This window comes from Ictidomys tridecemlineatus, chromosome 5 (genome assembly GCF_052094955.1).
Source record: "Ictidomys tridecemlineatus isolate mIctTri1 chromosome 5, mIctTri1.hap1, whole genome shotgun sequence".
NCBI classification, from domain to species: Eukaryota; Metazoa; Chordata; class Mammalia; order Rodentia; family Sciuridae; genus Ictidomys; species Ictidomys tridecemlineatus.
This window is the reverse complement of record NC_135481.1, coordinates 59,842,759-59,863,920: the sequence shown is the minus strand read 5'-3', so window position 1 is coordinate 59,863,920 and position 21,162 is coordinate 59,842,759. Positions and strand designations below refer to the sequence as shown.

The window sequence follows — 21,162 nt, the reverse complement described above, 5'->3', positions numbered from 1 at the left end:
GCATGTGTCGCTGCACCCAGCTTGAACCTGTTTTTGTTTCTTCTGATTTCCTCTGTGAATCAGAGTCTGCCTCTTTTCTATATTTCAGTATTTCCTAAACATTGAAAAGAAGTATCACCTTTTCCCTTATTTCCCTATGATTTTAGATTCCTATTCTCTTTAAAACATATCTTTTTATGTAGTTTAGAGTGGAAGAGAAACTCAATTATCGTATTCAATCCACCATCTCCACCCAACCTTCAGCTATAGTTTCCTTTATTGTCTCTATTTATGTCTCTCCAAATAATACAAGCTCCTGGTGAAAATTTCAGAGAATATGGAAATAGCTAATAAAAGTTCCTTCCCATGTTAGAAGTCTCTAGTGTCCCAATTTATATGCTCTTGGCCTCACCCATTGATTTAAACTACAGTTGGGTAGACAGTTCTGTAAGGGCTTCCCCCACTCCTTGGATCATAGCATTTACTGTAACCTCCAATGTATAACCTCCTCTTTTGGTTCCAGAACTCTCCCAGTGCCGCAGATTGCCTGGGGTGGATGGAGGAGGTTGAAAACATGGACAGAGACGTCGGCAGGATAAGCTTCTCAACCAACAGGATGAGGACCAATTTTCCACCCTGCACATAGATAATTCTGAGAGACATTCTAAACATCTCTGAGCAGGACCCTGCAGGCTTGACCCCCTATTGTCCACAAGGATGACCTCAACAATGAATCCTTTTATCTACCTTTCCTTCTACCTCCTTAACTCTCCCTAATTTCTCATTCCTGCTCTCTGAGATCTGCCTTTTTTCCTCCCTTATTTGACAATGTCCTTCCCCTCTGTACTTCTAAACTTCCTCTCTTCCTCAGTTCTGATTTATCATTTCACTGTAACTCTATTAGCCGTAAAGCATTTGAGGATGCTGTCAGGATAACAGGATCTGTAGCAAATGAGGTTGTATTGAATTATTTAGCTTTCAGCTAAAGTGGAGATAACTAAAGCAGCTGAGCTGGTTTGTAAAATCTTGGGGTAATCTGTCTGCTGCTTTGGAGCTTTTATCATATTATTTTTTTTCTTATGGTTGAAAATTATAAATTTTAAGAATACAAAGAAAAATATGTATGCAACTATTCAGTTAAGCGCCACAAACCTATAGCTAAGGAATTATCTCTTTGGGGTAGTATATAATTATGTACTGCAGAGCTGCAATTCTAAGGCATCATGAATTTATTTAATAAGTTTATTCATACAAGTTTTTAAAGAAAAACATAAATACATAATTTCCCTCTTTTTTTCCCTTTCAAAAATAGATCAAGGATTTCTACTTGAGCTACATAACAGTCTCGGCTTTTGAAGTTGGCCTGTTTTTCTTGAGTTTCCTTGCCAGAAAATGGTTTTTAAAGAATTTTTTTTCCACAAAAGAAACCTGTTTCTAACTCATAATAAACAAACGATTCTTTTTCTGTTCTTTTCCTTGTGCTGGGGATTGAACCAGAGGCCTCAGCATGCTGAGCTACATTCCCAGCCCCTACAAATGGATTCATAAATGTTATCAGCAAAGTGGGGAGAGCATGACTGCTAATCTAATGGATGACCATGACTATTCTTGTATCATCTTTCCTATATTACTAGAGTCTCTTGGGAAATTGAGCAGTAATAAGGTCCCAGACAAGAGGGGATGGAATGAAGGGTCCTGTGGCTTTGTAATACCTGTCAAATTTGCCCCATTTAGCATTTAGTGTCCAAATCCCTACTCTCAAGAAGTGTTGCTGCAGCAGTGAACTATCTTTGCATACATTCAATATATAAACTAAGCTTGAACATCTGGCAATTGAACACCCTTTCCCTGATGAATTCTGGAAAACAGCATAATTATACTCTCAAATAAATAACTCAAGAGTAAGGCTGTTCCTTTGTTAAGAATACCAGGCAGCAACAAAGTTAAAATTCTCTTCCACATCTCTGCTCTTTTAATCTCCACTGCCATCTCCATAATACCTGAGATTATCTGGGTTGATGGCTGATGAGAAATCATTCTAGGCACAGCAGGTAGAGAAGAGAGATGAAAGCTAGAGCAAGGTGTAAAACAAACCTTACTGAACAATGACCTTGTGCTGTGAGAAAGTCAAGAAAATGGACTGCCTTGCAAGCTGCCAGTATTTTTCTGTGTCTCTCTCCCGAGGTGACCTGGAGGTGCCTTGTTGTTCCTCTTTGGCACAATTGGTTTTAGTGTTTACTCTGGCCTACAGTATCCCACCTTATCCAGACTTGCAGTGAGGAAGCCCCCAAGGGTTCGAGACCTGGGCAGACCAAGAGGTGCAGGTGGGCGGGTGTGGCGGCTTGCCTGTTGATTATGGTGCGTGCAATATGCGATCGCCAGGGGACTGCAGGCTGTGCGCCGCCAGCAATGCCCGGTTCTCCCGGATTGCACTGGATATGTAGGCAGAAACAGTAACACCGAGCCGGCAGGCTGGGGGCGGGTGCCTTGGGCCCAGTGCCCACCCCCTGCGCTCCCAGCGTCTGCTCTTGCCACCGGCCGGGAGGACCCCGCCCGGGAGCACGCTTTCTAACGCACCAGCCCCCAGTAACAATCTGTCTCTCCCAAACCCGCCGCGATGGGGGCGCACTGCCCAGGCGCCTGCCTTGCCCACCCTCTGTCCTAAGAGTGTCTTTTAATGTATTTTAAAAACCGGACTGTATGCAGTGGGGATGCAGGGCGGGAAAAGCTGAAGGACTCATTTTTGCCAACAGGCTCGCCGCTCTGGGCGCACGAATTAGGCCGGAGCTGCAGAGTCAAGCTGTCTTCCCGCTGCAGGGGGCACGGGGTAGTGCGGGATTAGGGGACAAGAGCGATGATGGGGGCGCCCGGGGTCCGAGCGGAAGGCTGGAAGGCAGAGGCCGGCCCCGGCAGCCGGTGGAGGCCCGGCAGGTGCCCCCGGGCTCGGAGGCTGATTGGCAGGTGCAGGAGTGGGTGGGGAAGCGGGGGTTGGGCCTGGCGCTGCAGGAGGCTGCGGCCCCGCCTCCCCGCCCCCGCCGCGGGACTATCTGGTCCCGGCAGCAGCGATGTCCCCCGGCAGGAATGTCCCTCCTCAGATAATGTTATTTATATCTCTGGGCGGGTCCGTGGCTCCGCAGCACCAGGCGCCCGGCGGCCGCTGTGCCAGGAGCCCCGCGCTGCCCTCCTCCCCCTGCGCCGCCGCCGCCCCCAGGCTCGGGGTGGCCGCGGCTTCAGCCCCAGCGCAGGTGAGTCCCAAGAGGGCCCAGTGGCCGGAGGGAGCTGGGTGCGGGTGCGCAAGGCTGGGGCGCGCGGTGCGAGCGCAGGGCCCAGGGGATCAAGGGGGGAGCCCTGTCCCAGGTGTCAGGCGTGGAGTGGGTCGGGTGCAGGGCCCTGGAGGCCCTGGCGGCTACGACAGCAGTCATCCCGGGACGCGGGAACCTGTGTGGGCTTCTGAGGCGCTTGGCGAGCTGGGCGCCAGGTTTGGAGAGGCGGCTCCTAGAGAGTCACTTGGGGACGCTGGGAGGGAGGTGAAGGGGTGAGCCTTCATGGCTTCCTCCTCCAGGACCCCGGCCTGGGAGCAAAGGGGATCCGACCTCCGCCCTGCTCCCACTGTCTCCCACTGTCCGGCTTCACAGCCTTGGGGCCGCTCAGGTCCTCTCTTGGAACTTGGCTGCGTGTTCCCGGGCCGCTCTGCGCCCAGGCGGGGAGGACAGGGCAGGGCAGCAGAGGGGGCCGGGTCCCCAGGCGCTGGGCACCACTAGGCGAGTCGTGGGGGCAGGACGCGAACAGAAAAAAGATCTGAGTGCCCGGAGTCATACTTTAAAGATCCCTACCCTTTCTCCCCGTAAGAGTTCCTATTCTCTAGGCTTGCACAGTCCACGATACCCTCCACGTTCTTCCTCCTCTGACAACTTGGCCCCAAGAAATAGCAGAAAGTGGAGAAATTACAAGACCTTTCACACAATCCCCAACTCCCACCAACTCACCCAGAGTTCCAAAGTGGGGGAAGTAGCTGAAGGGCTTGAGCACTGTTGCCTTGACAACAAGTCTTAGGTAGGGCCTTGATTTATAGACTATTAATATCTAAACCACTGTTTTCAGTGAGCAATTAGAGGTGCCAGGAGTTAATAATAACAAGTTTAATACGCTGAAGGAAAACGTAAAGAAGCCACTGTTTTTTTTTTCTTTTTGTAAAATTTTAGATGCATCCTATTGGGGGATGGGGTGGGAGAATATAGTGACAGTCTTTTTGTGCTGAGAACTTTTGTGGGGAGGCGTAGGCTGTCACCTCCAGTTAGGAGTCAGCGGTGCCAAACCCATGCCTGCGGCAGTCACGAAGTATACTTAAATTTCTTAGGTGAATGAGAGGAGTCTGCACATAAAATATTCTAGGCACATCTATACTGCCCACTAACTTATCCATAGTTTCACAGATGATTCTGAATTTTATTCTAGAAATCACTCTTTGGCCACTCCCTACATTATGATCCAGGGCAGGTCATCTCCTATACTAGGATCATACTTTTATTCTTGCAGTGAGTCCTGGGTTCCAGAATGCCATTGATAACTCCATTTTAAGTACAAAACGTTTGTTAATGTGTACTGGATAGCCAGCACCCAACCTGGTGGAGGCTGGTGCTTCCCAGGAGGCTTTCAGGGTAGCTAGCAAAAGGAGAATTAAGCTTACATTGAAGAAGAGCCTACCAGCCTTGAAGCGAGCCGATTCCTTAGGTGGGTCATCTATACAGAACTTCATTAAACTCTTGAGTTAAAGCACAGTTGAAAGACATAAACCCTATATTATGAAAATGTGATCCTTTAGCTCTTGCTATAAGTTTTATCAGTGGCCCGGTGGCAGTGTCTGGGGATGAGCCAGTCCTGTAATCTTGAGTTCTCGGAAGACTCAGAGTCCGCTCATGGAATTGAAAGCACCCAAAAACTCTCAGGCATTCAGGCTGGGCCTCGGAGCACAGGCATATCAAGTTTTCCCGAGTGACCTGCCCAGCAGAGAGCTGGGATACAACCTTTCACTCCTGTTGTTGCTTCTTTCAAGTGTCTCGAAGGTGTCTTATAGCAGAATACCTGCTGGATAATTAACTTTGGGGGGAAAGGCACGGCAGAGGGCAGATTCCCATCTGGAATCATATTTGGCAAAATAAAAATGACTATTTTTAAGGAAACAAGGTGTGAATGAAAGTTTTGAACTGAAGTCAGACAGTCTGCCACAGTTCTGGAAACAGATTTTTTTTTAGTAAATAAAAATAACAATAGATTTCATTTGTTCTGTCTTTTACCTACCAGTGCCTAACTTGGTGCCTGACTGGTAGTGGATCCTCAGTTAATGTTGGTTTAATGAATAAATGAGTGGTCAGAGTTTTTTTTTATATTTTCCTATTGTCACAGTAACTCTGCAAGTTAGCTCATATCATCAGCATTTTAAGCAAGGAAACAGGTTCAGGGAACTAAATAACTTGCCTCACATCACACAGCTGATAAGAGATGGGGCCAGTATTCAAGCTCAGCTGTTTGGTTCCACTGTCTTTTTGAGGTTAGACACTCAGCAGGGGATATAGAAGTGCAGCTTGGAAAGACTTGGGTGTAGCATTGTCTTTTAGCTGCTCCCAGGACCTCAGGTAATAATTTTGTTTATATCAGAGAAGCTTAAAAAATATTGCCTGAAGACAGTACTGGGCACTTATTGGCTCAGAGGTTTTTAGCCTTGCCCATTATTTTCAGGTCATTGTTTCAAGGACGGAATTGTAATTTTGGCAGTAGTCAAAGCATGGATTTTTTTTTTTTTTTAAACAAATTTTCCTTTCAGTTCTAGAAGTGGCCAGGAGGGCTTGATGATGCATAGGGACAGTGTGATAGGACAGAGGATGACTATAAAAAATTCATGAGGCAGACACGACTGGAGTTGGAGGGGACCTTGGAGGTCATTGAGTCCACCCTTCTATTTGTGTAGTTGCTTGCTTAAAGGTGAGACCTGGCTGGTCATTTTTATGTCTTCTGTACTTCTTATCATTCTAGCCCATTTCTTTCCTCTTTCTTTCTCCGTCTCTGCCAGTATGGTGTATCTCCTGAAGTTTTGCCTAACCAAACTATTGAGATTTTCTTTCCTTTCTGGAGAGCTTACGAAAGGACATATTTTAATATCCGATACGTTCACCATAGTGAAATCTAAAAAAAGAAAAGGTATTGGGGACAGGCAGGAGAGGAGACTTTCACTAATGTTAAATGCTAAATTTAGTTTCTAATCTCCTCTTGCTAGTTAGGTATACAGATGTAAACATTTTTACGTAAAAGGTGTGTACACTACTATTTGGAGACATTGTAAATCTTAAGACAAATAATCATGTGATATTTCTGGGGGAGGACTTTAGGGAACTTTGGGGACTATAAGATACCTGTTTTAATCTAAATTTAATCATCAAATTGCTTTTGAAGAGTTTTGTTTGAAATTTCAAAATTAAACCCAAGCTGTTACTCTCAGCTCAAGATCTGAGAAGGTAGAAATGTAGCCGGTGGGAGATTTGAAGTGATATAAAATACATTTCTTCATTATCCATGATTTTTTTTTAATAACCTCAGACCTGCAGGTTACCATTTATCAATTGACTTGGGAGGATTGGGAGTGAAAATAACTGTGCTGTGTGAGCTGATGAGAAATTTTATTTTTTGATGAGGCCTAGCAGGGAAGTCCATGGATACTAGACTCTGGAACCATGCAGATATTAGAAGTCAGAAATGTAGGCCAGAGAATACTTGCAAAGAGGTATTTTATCTTCAAAGTAGTTTGTGTTGACTCAGTTGGTCTTTATAGACAAGTCTTTGGTTGCTTCTCTATTTTAAAGAAATCTGGGGAGAAGGAGTACACTCAGTGGTCTGTGAGCCAGAATCATCAGGCACCATTCACTGGGGTTATCTCAGAGATGTCTATTTTCTCTGACAACCCTAGGAGGTAAAGGTCTCCAGGCTTTGGAGATGGAGATCAAGGGAGAAAGTAGGGGGGGCGGGTCAGGAGAATCCACTGACAGACCTGACTCTACTCACTGAATAGTCAACTCCCTGTGGTAAATATTTAGAAAATGTCATAGTACTTCCCTTTGTTGCTGTTCGTTCTTTCTTTCTTTCTTTCTTTCTTTCTTTCTTTCTTTCTTTCTTTCTTTCTTTCTTTCTTTCTTTCTTTCTTTCTTTCTCTCCTCCTCCTCCTCCTCCTCCTCCTCCTCCTCCTTCTTCTTCTTCTTCTTTTGTCTTGTCTTTTTTTTTTTTTGTAACTGAGGGTTGAACTCAGGGGCATTCAACCACGGCACTATATCCCCAGCCTTTTTTTTTTTTTAACATTTATTTTTTTAGGTGTAGATGGACACAACACAATGCCTTTATTTTTATGTGATGTTGAGGATTGAACCCGGGTCCTGCCCATGCCAGGCAGGCGCTCTACCACTGAGCCACAATCCCAGCCCCTCCTTTTTAATTTTTTTTAATTTTTAAAACGTTTTAATTTTTATTGGGCTTAATTAGTTATACATGACAGTAGAATGTATATTGCTTATTTTTTGTTTGAGGCAGGTTCTCACCAAGTTGCTTGGGGCCTCGCTAAGTTGCTGAGGCTGGTCTTGAACCCACGATCCTCCTGCCTCAGCCTCCCGAGTCACTGGGGTTACAGGTGTGCACCACCACGCCCGGCACTGTGCTTATTTCTTAATTCAGCCAAGCAATTCAAGTTCTTCCATTTTCACCCAACCTTAGCTGAACATCAGACCACCAGGGATTCACCAGCCCTGCAGCTCACAGAGCAAAGGCAGCCACAGAAAATGCTTCCTCAGTGAATTGCATGGCTACATATATCATTCCCAGACCATCTCAAACTTTGCTCTTTCCATTCCTTGGTTACAGGAAATATTAAAAGCTCTCTTCTTCCTACCTCCGCAAGCCCTTCTGAGGCTTTGCCATAATTTTTATTTCTACTTTACCTGTGCAGACCTGGCTGAGGGTATAATTAAAGCGCAATTAAAACCCAGACATATATCGTGTTAGCAGTGGGGGCAAAAGCGGGCTTCCTTTCTTTCATTGGAGAGTTATAAATTTAGCAAGTGAAAAGGCATGGGACTAGAAAAAAAAGAGGCTTAGCACTGAACTGGGCTCAGATCATCCAGAATATTTATGAAAAGAAGAACAGGACACTTTGACAAAGAACAATAATTGCCTTGGATTATAGTCAGTCCAGGCAGTTTCCGCCATTGTGAATAGGAGCAGAAACTTGAATAATCCTGAAAATGAATAAATTGAAAATGATTTCTATTTGTATTGGTCTTAAATATAGGTGTATCTTATTTGAGAATTCATAACTCTACAAATAAAACTAGGCATGCTTAATCACATACCTTGTGGGAACTGGAAAGAGGTCTGGAGCCTCATTCTGCCCCTGTGCTCAGTTCCTGCTTGTTTCCAGAAGGCCCTTAGGAATGGTGAAGCAGCTTCCCCTTCTAACCTGTTTCCTCAGGAGTGCAAAAATAAGAAAAGGCCTTTCGTAATGCTGGCTGCGAGCCATAAGTCATAGAGAACCAGAGCTGGGAAGCTTGAGGAAGCAACTGGGATATATTCAAGAAGAGCAAACACTGAGTATCTACTGTGTGCTTACACTGGTATGGGCTGAGAATACAAAAAGGGGTCAGGTGGAGACCCATTGATCTGCTGGGGAGCAGACTTGCAAACAAGGATTCAATAGCATGCTTGCAAGAATGGTGTTCTGAGAGAAAGACTACAAGAAGAAGGTCTAATGCAGGTGGGAGTCTTGGGAAGCTCTTGAATTGCCTAGGATTTCCATAATGGAAGAAGGGGAGATGGGTAGGTACACGGCCAGGCACAGATGTGAAATTAGATTAGTAGATTAGGGAATGAGGAGCAGTTCCATGTGGATGGAGTGTAACCAGAAGATGAAGATGGTTTGGGATCAGTTTGTGAAGTTTGTTTTGTGGTACCAGGGATGGAACTCAGAGGCACTCAAACACTGAGCCACATCCCCAGCCCTATTTTGTATTTTGTATTTTATTTAGAGTCAGGGTCTCACTGGGTTGCTTAATGCCTCACTTTTGCTAAGGCTGTCTTTGAACTTGGGATCCTCCTGCCTCAGCCTCCTGAGCCACTGGGATTACAGGTGTGCGCCACAGCATCTGGCTAGTTTGTGAAGTTTTGAAGTGCATGTTGAAATCAATGGAGCTGTGGGGAGTGGGAAGACCTGATTCAGATTTTTGTTGAGACAAAACTCCCTAGCAGTGGTGAAGAGAATGTGAATTAGAGTTCAGTACAAGGTGGACTCGTTTTAGTGTAAGGGGACAATAACACACATGATGTATAGCCCACTCAGTTTTCAGGATGCTATTGTACTCCACCTCTTACAAAAGCCACACAAGGGGAGGACCTCATTATTCCTGCTTTATAGTTGGGGAAACAGGGTTAGAAATGTACACTGATTTGCCCAAGATCCTCTTATTTGTTCATGGAAGAACCTTGAATTTCACACAGTTTCCTAGCTCCATATTTGGGGCTTTTTTCCAGATCCTCTCCTCCATGGGGTAATTGAATACTCTGGGCTCTCTGGTTGAGACAGTGGTTGCTTTCTTCCTTCAGCAAAACTTTCCAAGTTTATTGGTTTTGGAGAGAGGGAGAGGGAAACTGGTTGCAGCATTTACTTTTTAACATAGCCACAAAAACTCAAGAATGGCCCTATGGAGTATACATTAATGCTGTTGTGAAGCAGAAATTAATGGATTCCTAGTAGCATTACATAGATAAATGATGGGTTTATGCCTGTCAATTGGTGTTTTGCCTTTTCCAATCCCTTTTCCCAAGTTTACTAAGTATCATTATGCTTATGCCTTACTTTGGACGTCTAAACCTCGTTTTTTGTCCAGAGTTCTCAAGCGCCTTGATTTGCGTTTACTTTCATCTTCAACAAATATTTATTGAACTCTCATTTATTTACCAGGCATAATCCAGGCCCTGGGGATATATCTGTGAATATGGAAAAAAAAAAAAGATCTGACATCATAGAGCAGACATGGGCACTAAATGACAGCAATAAGCAACAAATGGATATAGATGATAATTTCCAGTGATAAAAAGAAAAAATATTCCATCTCATAAAGTCTTATTTGATTTCTTTCTTTAGGGTTCTGTAATTTTCATTATATAGATCTTTCACCTCTTTCGAAAGCAGTATGGAGATTTCTTGGAAAATTGGGAATGGAACCACTATTTGACCCAGCTATCCCTCTCCTCAGTCTATACCCAAAGGACTTAAAAACAGCATACTCTAGGGACACAGCCACATCAATGTTTATAGCAGCACAATTCACAGTAGCTAAACTATGGAACCAACCTAGATGCTCTTCAATAGATAAATGGATTAAAAAAGTGGCATATATACACAATGGACTATTACTTAGCAATAAAAAAGAATAAAATCATGGCATTTGCAGTTACATGGATGGAGTTAGAGAAGATAATACTAAATGAAGTTAGCCAATCCCAAAAAACCAAATACTGAATGTTTTCTCTGATATAAGGAGGCTGATTCGTAGTCGGGTAGGGAGGGGGAGCATGGGAGGAATAGATGAACTCTAGATAGGGCAGAGGGGTTGGAGAGGAAGGAGGGGGCATGGGGTTAGAAATGATGGTGGAATGTGATGGACATTATTATCCAAAGTAGATGTATGAAGACACAAATTGGTGTGAATATACTATGTATACAACCAGAGATATGAAAAATTGTGCTCTATATGTGTAATAAGAATTGTAATGTATTCTGTTGTCATATATAAATAAAAAAATTTATTAAAAAAAAAAGAAAGAATAGTTCCCAGCTATTGGGTTCCCAGCAATTGGGTTCCCAGCTTCAGCGGAGGCTGAAGCAAGAAGAGTCCAAGTTCAAGACCAGCCTAGGCAATTGAGTGGGACCCTCTCTCAAAATGAAAACTAAAATGGATTGGGGATGAGGCTCAGTGGAAGAGCATTTTTCTAGCATGCCTGAGGCCCTGGGTTTGATCACTAGTACCAAAAAAGAAAGAAAGGAAAAATAAAGCAGTGTGACATCAAGAGGTGGGGAGTTCAGTTATGCAGGGTAGGATGGATGGGAAAGGCTTCTTTGATGAGGTTTGATCTCCGCAGAGACCCAAAGGAAGTGAAGGAGGATGCCCTTGGATGTTTGGGAGAAGAGATGCTGGTTTGAATTTTGGTTGGAGTGAGATAAGAAGCCACTGGAAGTGTGGCAGGGTAGTGGCTTGGTCAGAATTGTGTTTAACGAGGACCTTTCTGAGGAATGATTGATCGTGGGGAACAAGAGTGCAAGGGAACCCAAGACAGCTACTGTTGTGATGCAGATGAGAGAGGATGGATCAAGGTGATGATGGTGGTGATAAGCAATTGGGTTCTGGGTATATTTTGAAGGTAGAGTCGATGGAATTTGAATAAAGAGGATGAGAGAAAAAATAATATGTCATGGACATCTTAATTATTTTTGGTTTAAACAACTGGAAGAATAAAAAGGCCAGTTACTGAAATGGTGAAATATCTTATCAAATTTACCTTTGTCTATTATTTTTGACTTCTGTTTTCCTTGAAGATCTGATTTAGAATAGTTCTCAGGCAGAGTTTTCATTTAAACATATCCAAAAGGAGATGTTTTATGGTGGATGATTCATGACATCTGTTTGTTTGGAAGCAAAGCCTTAGATGGGCTGTGCCCTTTGTGCTATTTCTTTTACACTGTTGTCACAACATCTCTGCTATGTGATGAAGATGAAGATAGGGTAAAAACAAGATTGAAATACACTTTACTTTATGATCAGAAGTGTTTTGAACTTTCTGGTTAAAGCCCAAACATTTCTTAAGTGCTTTCAGATTAAAGAAAACCTTTGAAGTTTATAAAATGAATACATGTACGTGGTTAAAATGTCTTTCCACATTATACAGGGTACATAGTGAAAAATAGGCGTCTTCCCTACTCTAGTCTTAGTCTAGGAGGCTACCACTGTCAACCATTTCTTGTATGTTTTTTAAGAAAACAATTTTCTATCAATGAAGGGTCTCCTTCTCCAAACCATTATCCCCACAAGACACCCTTCTCAAAATCTTCCAGTGACTCTCTGGGGAGAGGAGGAAATCCTAACTCATCAAGTTGACATTTAAGAACCCTTACTTTGGCTTTAGCTCCCCACCCCCCTGCCTTTTTTTTTTCCTTCCCCTTATCTCTTTTTTTTAAAGAGAGAGTGAGAGAGGAGAGAGAGAGAGAATTTTTAATATTTATTTTTCAGTTCTCGGCGGACACAACATCTTTGTTGGTATGTGGTGCTGAGGATTGAACCCGGGCTGCACGCATGCCAGGCGAGCGCGCTACCGCTTGAGCCACATCCCCAGCCCCCTTCCCCTTATCTCTTACCCTGTACAGTTGCAAACCCTCTACCTAAACCAGCTTTGCCTGCCTCTGCTTGCTGAGTCTCATACATCTGTCAGAACTCTGGATAAAGCCTGGGCAGGCTGGGCGTGGTGCACGCCTGTGATCCCAGCAGCTGGGGAGGCTGAGGCAGGAGGATCCAGAGTTCAAAGCCAGCTCAGCAAAAGCGAGGTGCTAAGCAACTTGGTGAGACCCTGTCTCTAAATGAAATACACAATCGGGCTGGGGATATGGCTCAGTGGGTGAGTGCCCCTGAGTTCAATCCCCAGTACCAAAAAAAAAAAAAAAAAAGGCTGGGCAGTCTTCCTGGAACAGGCCATCCATCCCACAGTGATCTTTGCTTCTTCAAAAGTGTTAAAGGGCCAGTTACACATACCACTTATTTGAATACAAATGCTGACGGTGTGTGTGTGTGTGTGTGTGTGTGTGTGTGTGTGTGTGTGTGTGTGTTACTGGAATTTAACCCTTGGGCACTCCACCTCTGAGCTACATTCATAGCCCTGTTTTTTATTTTGAGACAGGATCTCACTAAGTTGCTGAGTCTGGTTTCCAAGTTGTGATGATTCTCCTGCCTCAGCCTCCCAAGTGGCTGGGATTACAAGTGTGTGCTACCTGCTCTTAAGGGCAAGAACTAGTTAAAATCATAACTATAGGTCTTATATAATGTCTTTTGCATGTAGAAATTAGAATTTTTTAAAAAAATTATTTAATTTTAATTTTTCTATTGACATTTGTACTTAGAGTGATTCTTGAAATGTGCACATTGGCAATCATCTCTTAATGAGATGGTGTTGGCACACAGGGATTATATTAACTAAAAGTTGTCAGTTTATGGCTGCCTACAAAGCCACTTTCTTAGTGGGTTGCAAAGGCATTCATCCCCAAGCCATGGTAACTGGATATTGTTCCTTCAAACAAAAGAACTTTCTGACATGCCTTGACTCATGCTCTTCTGCGTTCTTCACATGTCATTGCATCTAGTTGTCAGAAACAGAATGTTTTTTCTTTCCCCTAAAAGATGATGAATAGTTATTAAGTGAACATGGCCACTACGCAATTAAATTTTTTTAAAAAACTTGTGATGAATATATATAACATACAGTTTACCATTCTAACCATTGTTAAGTGTACAGTTTAGTGGCACAATGACATTCACATGCTCTCTGACCATCACCATCATCCATTTCCAGAACTTTTTCCAGCTTCCTAAATACTCTATCCATTAAGTGCTAACTCACATTCCCTCTCCTCCCCATCTGTTGGTGGACACTTGGGTTGCTTCCACTCTTGCCTCTTGTGAATAATGTGGCTATGAACATGGTTGTGCAATCATCTCTTTAAGACCCTGTTTTCTCTTCTTTTGGATATTAATATACCTAGGAATAGAATTGCTAGATCATCATATTCTATTTTTAATTTTTTGAGGACCCCCATCCATCAATTTTAATATTTTCCCCTGATGTCTTACATCTCCAGAGGGAAGGGCAAACATGTATTAATGTCCTCATCTTTGGGGCCACATTGAACTTGAAAAGTATTTGAGGACACTATCTTTAGAGGATAGTTTGTCATCAAAGTTCTTGGATGTGTTCATAGATTAGTTTGCTATTTTTAGATTGTAGACTTTTGGAGGACAGGTAGGTGTTTACTTTGCTTTGTAGAGCATGTAGCCCACACTCAGGTGGGGAAGGTGTAAATATTATATGATGATATATTTCAGTCGGAGAGTCTCCTTGAATAGGATGACGTGAGTCTGGATTGCTTCCAGCTCCTTTTCTCTTCTGTTTGCCCTTGGGCAAAGAACTTCCTCTTTCTCTGACATTTTTTTTTCCAGGGATTTTGTGTGTGTGTGTGTGTGTGTGTGTGTGTGTGTGTGTGTGTGTGTGATGACACCTTAATATTTATTATTATCCTCAAAACTATCCTTGGAGATTTCCCTGTAAAGCTGAAGCATTCTCATTATTACTGCCTTCCTGACAGTCCCTTCCCTATCAGGTCTTTGGGTGGCACCAAATGCCTCCTCCTTTGTATTTTAGGGCACCTTTCTCATTCTTTTGTTACAGGACGGGTCATTTGTTTTGTTCTTGTCAGCTTGCCTTCTATACCATTTGACCAGGCTTCTTGTGATGGAGAACTGGGTCTTATTCTTTTGTTATTTTTATCTTTTACTATTCTCAGCACCAAGATCCATGCTTGATATACAGAGGGGAGTGGCTCATAAATATTTATTGATTAAACAACTAAAGAATTAATGTTTGTAATTATGTGTAACTGAATTAACACATATTTTAATTTTGAGATGAAGCCCTCTTACAATAATGCATTTATAACCACAAATCCTCATCTATTGAGAACTTACGTGTTAGGCACTGTGCAGAAAGTTTTTATGTGTGATTATTTAATGTCTTATCCATAATATTATTATCCTAGGGTTGGGATAGCTCAGTTGGTAGAGTGTTTGCCTCACATGCTCAAGGCCCCGGGTTCAATCCCCAGCACCACAAAACAAAAAAACCCCATAATATTATTATCCTAATTTATCGATGAAAAAGATCAGGCTTTGTAGAGGTTAACTAACCCAGTTACCCACCTACTAGGGTTAAAGCTGGAGTTGAAGCTGTGTATGTTTATTTTAGAATGCTTATTTTGAGTAACTGTGCCAGCTGATATTGAGATGGAGGTCAATATTACATTGCTCTTAATTCTTAGAGTTTCCTTTCTATTTTTTTATCCTGCTTTTCCCTGCCTCCAGTACTCTACTACCAAGCTATACTCCCAGCCCTTTTTATCTTTTGTTTTAAGACAGGGTCTCACTGTATTTCCTGGACTGGCATCAAACTTATAATCTTCCTTCCTCAGCCTCCTGAGTCGTTGAAATTACAGGTGTGTGCCACTGTACCCTGCTTATTTTGCAGTGTTGGGAATCAAACTTAGGGCCTTGGGCATGCTAAGCAAGTGCTCTATCGCTGAGCTATACCCCTGTCCCCTATCCTGCATCATTAATAGTCTGAAAGAGAGGTAATTAATTGTTGCTTTATATTTGCAATGATTTAACCTAATAGGCTTGAATCCCATTATTAGCTTTTAATAAATAATTAATGTTCTGAATCCTACTTACAACCTAGTTCTTCGACATTTGAGGATGGAGATGCTAATTAGTACTGCACGATATACCCGTATCATAAGACGGCTTGTACTAAAACCGCTTAAGGAAAGTCTAGGGCTGGGGTTGTGGCTTAGTGGTAGAGAGCTTGCCTAGCACATGTGAGGCACTGGGTTGGATCCCCAGCACCACATAAAAATAAATAAATAAAATAAAGGTATTGTGTCTATCTATAACTAAAAGAAAATATTAAAAAAAAGAAAAGTTCTAAATTATTGTCAACTATGATGACCTCTTTCTAGACTCGAGGTTTCCTGACTTCCCTGCAGTATTTGACCACTGTTGCTTTGAAACGAGGTCCTGACTCAGGATCTGTGGCCAAACTCTCCTTTTTCTTTTTCTTCCCTTCTTCCTTGATTATCACTACTTACTTAAAAAAAAAAATGTTTTGGTCCTTCTTGTTGGGGTTGCCAGTGCATCTAAACCCTGATGTCTAGCCCCGCCCCCCCTCAGTTCCAGGTCTTCCTTTCAGCTTTCTCCTGGCTTCATCATTTGGCTGTATCGAGATGTCTCATACCAGCTTGTTGCAGTGAGACTTGCCAGCTTCCTGCTCCAGCCCTACTCCTGACCTTCTATCATAGCTAGGTCCACATTGTCACAGTCCCCTCAAGTAAGAACCTCGGCAACATTTTTTTGTGCTGCTTTTCCCACTTCCAGGTCCACTTGGCTGCCAACTCCTGTTCACTTTCCTCTAATATTTTCAAATTTGTTACTTGCAATTTCTGCTGTCACTCTTCTTAGTTTGAAAAACTGGTCTTCAAATCTTTGGTCTTTACCTTTCTAACCCATCCCACAACCTGACCTCAGTTTTATTTATTTATTTGGTACTGGGGATTGAACTCAGGGGCACTTAATCACTAAGCCACATCCCCAGCCCTTTTTATAATTTATTTAGAGACAGGGTCTCACTGAGTTGCTTAGGGCCTTGCTAAGTTGCTGAGGCTGGCTTTGAACTTGCGATCCTCCTGCCTCAGCCTCCCAAACTGCTGGGATTAAGGGTATGCACCACTGCATCCGGCCTCAGAATTATTTTTAAAAATTTATGTCTGACCAAGTCATTTCACTGATTAAAAATTCTCTGTGGTTCCCCAGTGCCCTCAAATAAAGCTTAAATGGGCCGGCTGGGACCTTCATAGTCTGCTCCAACGTCTCCAGCTTGGTTCCCCCTCCACTTACCCAACCCTGGTTGCTTGAGACTTACTCAAGGTGAGGCACACTTCTTCTCTCTGTGACCTTGCTTCTACTGTTACTTATGTCTGGAATGTATTAAAGCCCACTCAGCTCATCCCTCAGCTCATCCCTCATTCCTGACCCTATTTCCCTTTTCCCTGACATGGGAAGACACAAATTCTCTCATCACTTTTTATACTGGTTAGTCATGTACAGGCCTCTCTGTTGGATTCTGAGTTTCTTGAAGAAGGGAAAGTGTCTGTCCTTTGGGGACCCTGGTGCCCAACTCAGTACCTCTTTCATATGTGAAGCTGCAGAAATGCTGGTTGGATTGGGTGATGGGGCATGTTTCAGCATGGTACATAATCCAAACATGGATGACCCATGCAAGATGCTGAAGAAGGGTTCATGGAAGACATTTACTACCATTGGGGTGGGGCGAGGAGCAAGGGGGAATACTTCAGACCTGAGGCCTGAGTAGAGGCTATCTTCCCACCCCTGTGTCCTCCAGCTGCTGTCTCCATTTATTGGAGGAAACAGTAACCACCGATTTTAACTTACATCATCAGAATATGTCTTTTGCTAGAAAAATGTATTCATCCAGTAGACAGTCACTCCCACCTCATATTTTCAGTGAGTATTTGAGGCTGACCCTCAGAATGCAGCTATGAAAGGCTCTTTGAGTGGGTGTTCAGACCCATATATACAAGATGAGCTTTATCATGATAAAAAGTTAAGAAAAAACTTTCAGAAAAAAAGACCAACATTTCTCTATAGAGGTTTTGATTTTCTGGGTACATTTAACCTGCTTGGTTGTCCTAAGGCATGTTAAAGTAATATTATAGTACTTATCAATTAGTTAGCTTGTTCTGCCCTCATTTCTGCCTGACCCGGACAAAAAAGTGAGTTTCACCAATGGCTGGACTCACCGGAATTCTGCTAGCTCAGGCCTTTGAGCGTGTTTTGTTTCTTTCAACAAAACTCTCTGTCATGGACACACTCCCACTGCAATCCAGCGTCTCCCTTCTCTTTCCCTGCTCTGGGCCCAGTGATTGATAGGAGCCGGTGTTTAACTGCCAAAGGCTGGGAGTGGAGCTAGGAGGCCTTTTTAAATATGTGTGGGGTCTGAAAAAAAAAATGGATAAATGAAGGCCCTCAAAGGCCTTGGAGAGATGGACCCAGGATCCAGAAGGGCAGAAGACAAAGTTAGGCCTATGAGGGAGACCTGAAGCAGAGAGGCAAAGGTCCCAGGGAATTCAGTGGGGTGTAATGAGGCCAGTGATAAGCAGACAGCAGTCAGCAAGCTTGATCCCGAGGTGACAGTGAGAGTCACAAGTAGCCCTTCTAGAAGCCAGTGATCATCAGCCCACCCCAAGCATTAGCCAGTGCCATAGCAGAGGTCATCAGTAAGCAACTTGTTAATGGCCTAATAACTAGTGAACAGTCTTTTCCATGTTCAGAGACCGTTTACTTTATAGGGTTTCAGCCATGCTCTGTTCTCTTGTTTTTCTCTTTTAAACTCTAGGCTACCATTTGTAGAGTAGGTAAATCAGACTCTGCCTTTCTCTGCAACATGAATGTGTTGTGTATTGTGTATGTGTTTTTCTGTAACTTTTGGGAAGTCTCAATGTCCTGGTGTTTAACTTACCATCTGATGCAGAGGGTTCTTCACTGTGTGAACTTCTGAGAATTATGGAAGTATTTTCAGGTAGATGGAATGAGGTACTGTCAAAGCCAAGGGCTCTGGGAGAGGAAGTCAGTACCTTTCAAGGCAGAGACCCATACCTGTGAGGACAACCCACAAATATCGCAAAGATCTGCGAAGTCACTTTGCCCAGGATACTGGAAAAATACTCAGCTGGGATGGACCTTCTCAATGGGGTTGCTGGGTGAGCTCTGGGTGTGTAGTAGAGATGTTAACACAGTACCGCGCCCTCGATGTAACAGTTCCACTGGCAGCCTCGGTTTGGCTGCTCTCACTGCTTCTGACCCAGAAAACGCTCGGAAAATGACTGCAGTGAAGTGCTCATCTTCAAGGTGAAGCTCTGGGTCCGGGTGGGGGAGGGATGCGGGATGCGGAGTTGATCCCAGGGGTTCAATAACTTCCTGACTGTGCTGGGAGTGAGGTTTGTTTATGCTGTGACCCAGAGGAAGTCACTTTACATCTCACCCTGTTTCCACCAGCAAAGAGTGCCTTCTGCTTGTTTTGCATAAGCCATGCGCCTCCTCTGCAGAAGAAGCACAGAATGATTTGGGAGCTAAAAAACTCCTGGCAGTCATAATTCTTTGCAAACAGCAGAGTCTAGTGAGCAAAGCATTTGGTTGGCAAGTGATCATTACAGTCTACACTTGGTTTCTCTGTCTGTAAAACAGTGGGAAAGCTTTCTCATTGAATTGCAAAGGGGGTCAAAATGAAATCACATGTGCATTTCCTTCTTTTAAAACCTGATGCCTAAAGCATAAAAACTCCTCAAAGAAAGAGATGCTCTATGATCAAACATACTCAAAGCACCTTGTAGGCATCATCTAATAACCTAAAAATCGTCCCAGGAGAGCATCTGCTTCCACTACTTTATTTTACCAATAGGGAGATGCACAGAGGGGAGGTGATTTGCCTCAAGTTGCCATGCAAGTTAGTCATAGGATTCTCAGTGGAACCCAGGTCTCCTGATTCACAGCCTAGACTTCCCTCTCTCTTTCCCTTTCTTGCTCCTTTTCCTTCTTCATCTTCTACAACTTTTAAAATACCAGCTTTTAGAAATTACAACACAAACATATACCTATGGTAAAAGGAAGCCAAACAATGACGAATAATATAAATGGCAATCCTGGACTGTGTGTGTGTGTGTGTGTGTGTGTGTGTGTGTATGGTGCTGGGGATTGAACCCAGGGCCTTGTGCATGTGAGGCAAGCACTCTACCAACTGAACTATATTCACAACCCACTTCTGGACTCTTAATTGGAGGTAAACACTATTAATAATTTCTTGCATATCTCTCTAGAGAATTTCTAGGCACATGCACATAGGTATAGATAAGTAAGCATTTGTGTATATGTGTGTGGATATACATATTGTATACTTGTGGTTGTTGTGGGGTTTATATTTCATACTGTACTGAATCTTGCCTTCTTGCTCAATGATGAAACACCTTGGACATCTTTCTATATCAGGCGTAGAGATTGACCTATTTCATTCTTAACAGCTGCATAGTGTCTCATGCTCCTTCTATTTCTTCACGATGACTTTCAGAATTATAAGCAGCATCATGGAATTGAGTCCTGAATTCATGATGCTGAAGTAAGAATCTCTATTTTATGAATACCCAGGAAGATTGCTTCTGATAGTCACATGGCCCACATGGTTTGAGAAATCTGAGACTGCTTCTATTTGCTGCTATGACTTACTTTGGAGTTCCTGTCATGTGCGAGAGGCCACGCTAGGAGCTTTAAGTGCTTTGACTTCTTTAATTCTCATAACAGTCCTTTTAGATATTATAATTCCCATTTTACTGACAAGGAGACCAAGTTTAATTACTAAGCCTAGTTTGCTTGAGGTCACACAGTCAATTGAGTGTTAGAGTCTAGATTTGAAAAAAGCAAAGCATTTCAAATCTGGTTCCATAGCTTCCAAGTTTGATTGACATAGACCTAGCTAGGAGCTCACTGTGCACACAGCAATGTCAAGGTACCAAATACAGTGGAGCAGAGATAGAAATGATGCAGGAAGGTGGGAACAAGAAGCAGCTGCTCTCCAGGACACATCATCATCTGGTATGTGCTAGGGGAGGGAAACACAGAAGTGATCAATGAAGGAACACACTCTGCTTTTGAAAGGCTTGTGATATCAAAGTGGGCACAGACACAGGTGCAATTGAGTGTAACATTGAGTGTAACGCAGATACCATTATAGGGCTCCAAAAAGCTCCAGGATCTCTGGAGACCAAAATTGGTTTGGGCTGGAGATGCAGGGGAGGCAGCCTTCCCTGAGGAGCAGCCATTTGGACCCATGAAATAAGTGCAAGCTTTCCACTGGCCAGGTAGGGAGATGGCATTCGATGGGCCAACTGCAAGGGGTAGTTTGTGGGGTACAGTGAGTCTAGGCGGTTTTGGCAGAGAATGAGTGGAAGGATGTAGTGATGGAGAGATCCAAAAGCTAGGTTGGGGCTAAATTTTAGTATTATATAAAGAGTTTGTACTTATATCAAAGATCTTGGGGACATATCAGAATTTTTAAATACGGGTGTGATACAGCATTATTGTGTATTAGAACATCCTACAGGAATGTAACAAAGGGCACTAGAGGTCAGAATGGGCAGTAGAATGGAATGGACAAGGTGAACACAAGAGCTTCTGAGAAGTGAGCCTCTGGGTGGTAGGACCCATCACATAAAGG

General features: G+C 43.2%; 1 protein-coding gene across 1 annotated transcript in view; it reads left to right on the top strand.

Moving 5' to 3' along the window:
* The first annotated feature begins 2,994 nt into the window (after positions 1–2,994).
* Sptb (spectrin beta, erythrocytic) overlaps positions 2,995–21,162 on the top strand; it is a 124,389-nt gene continuing 106,221 nt past the window's right edge. Inside the window, exon 1 of the mRNA XM_005322793.5 lies at positions 2,995–3,224. The gene's annotated coding sequence lies outside the window, so the exon portion shown is untranslated. The remainder of the gene's footprint in view (positions 3,225–21,162) is intronic.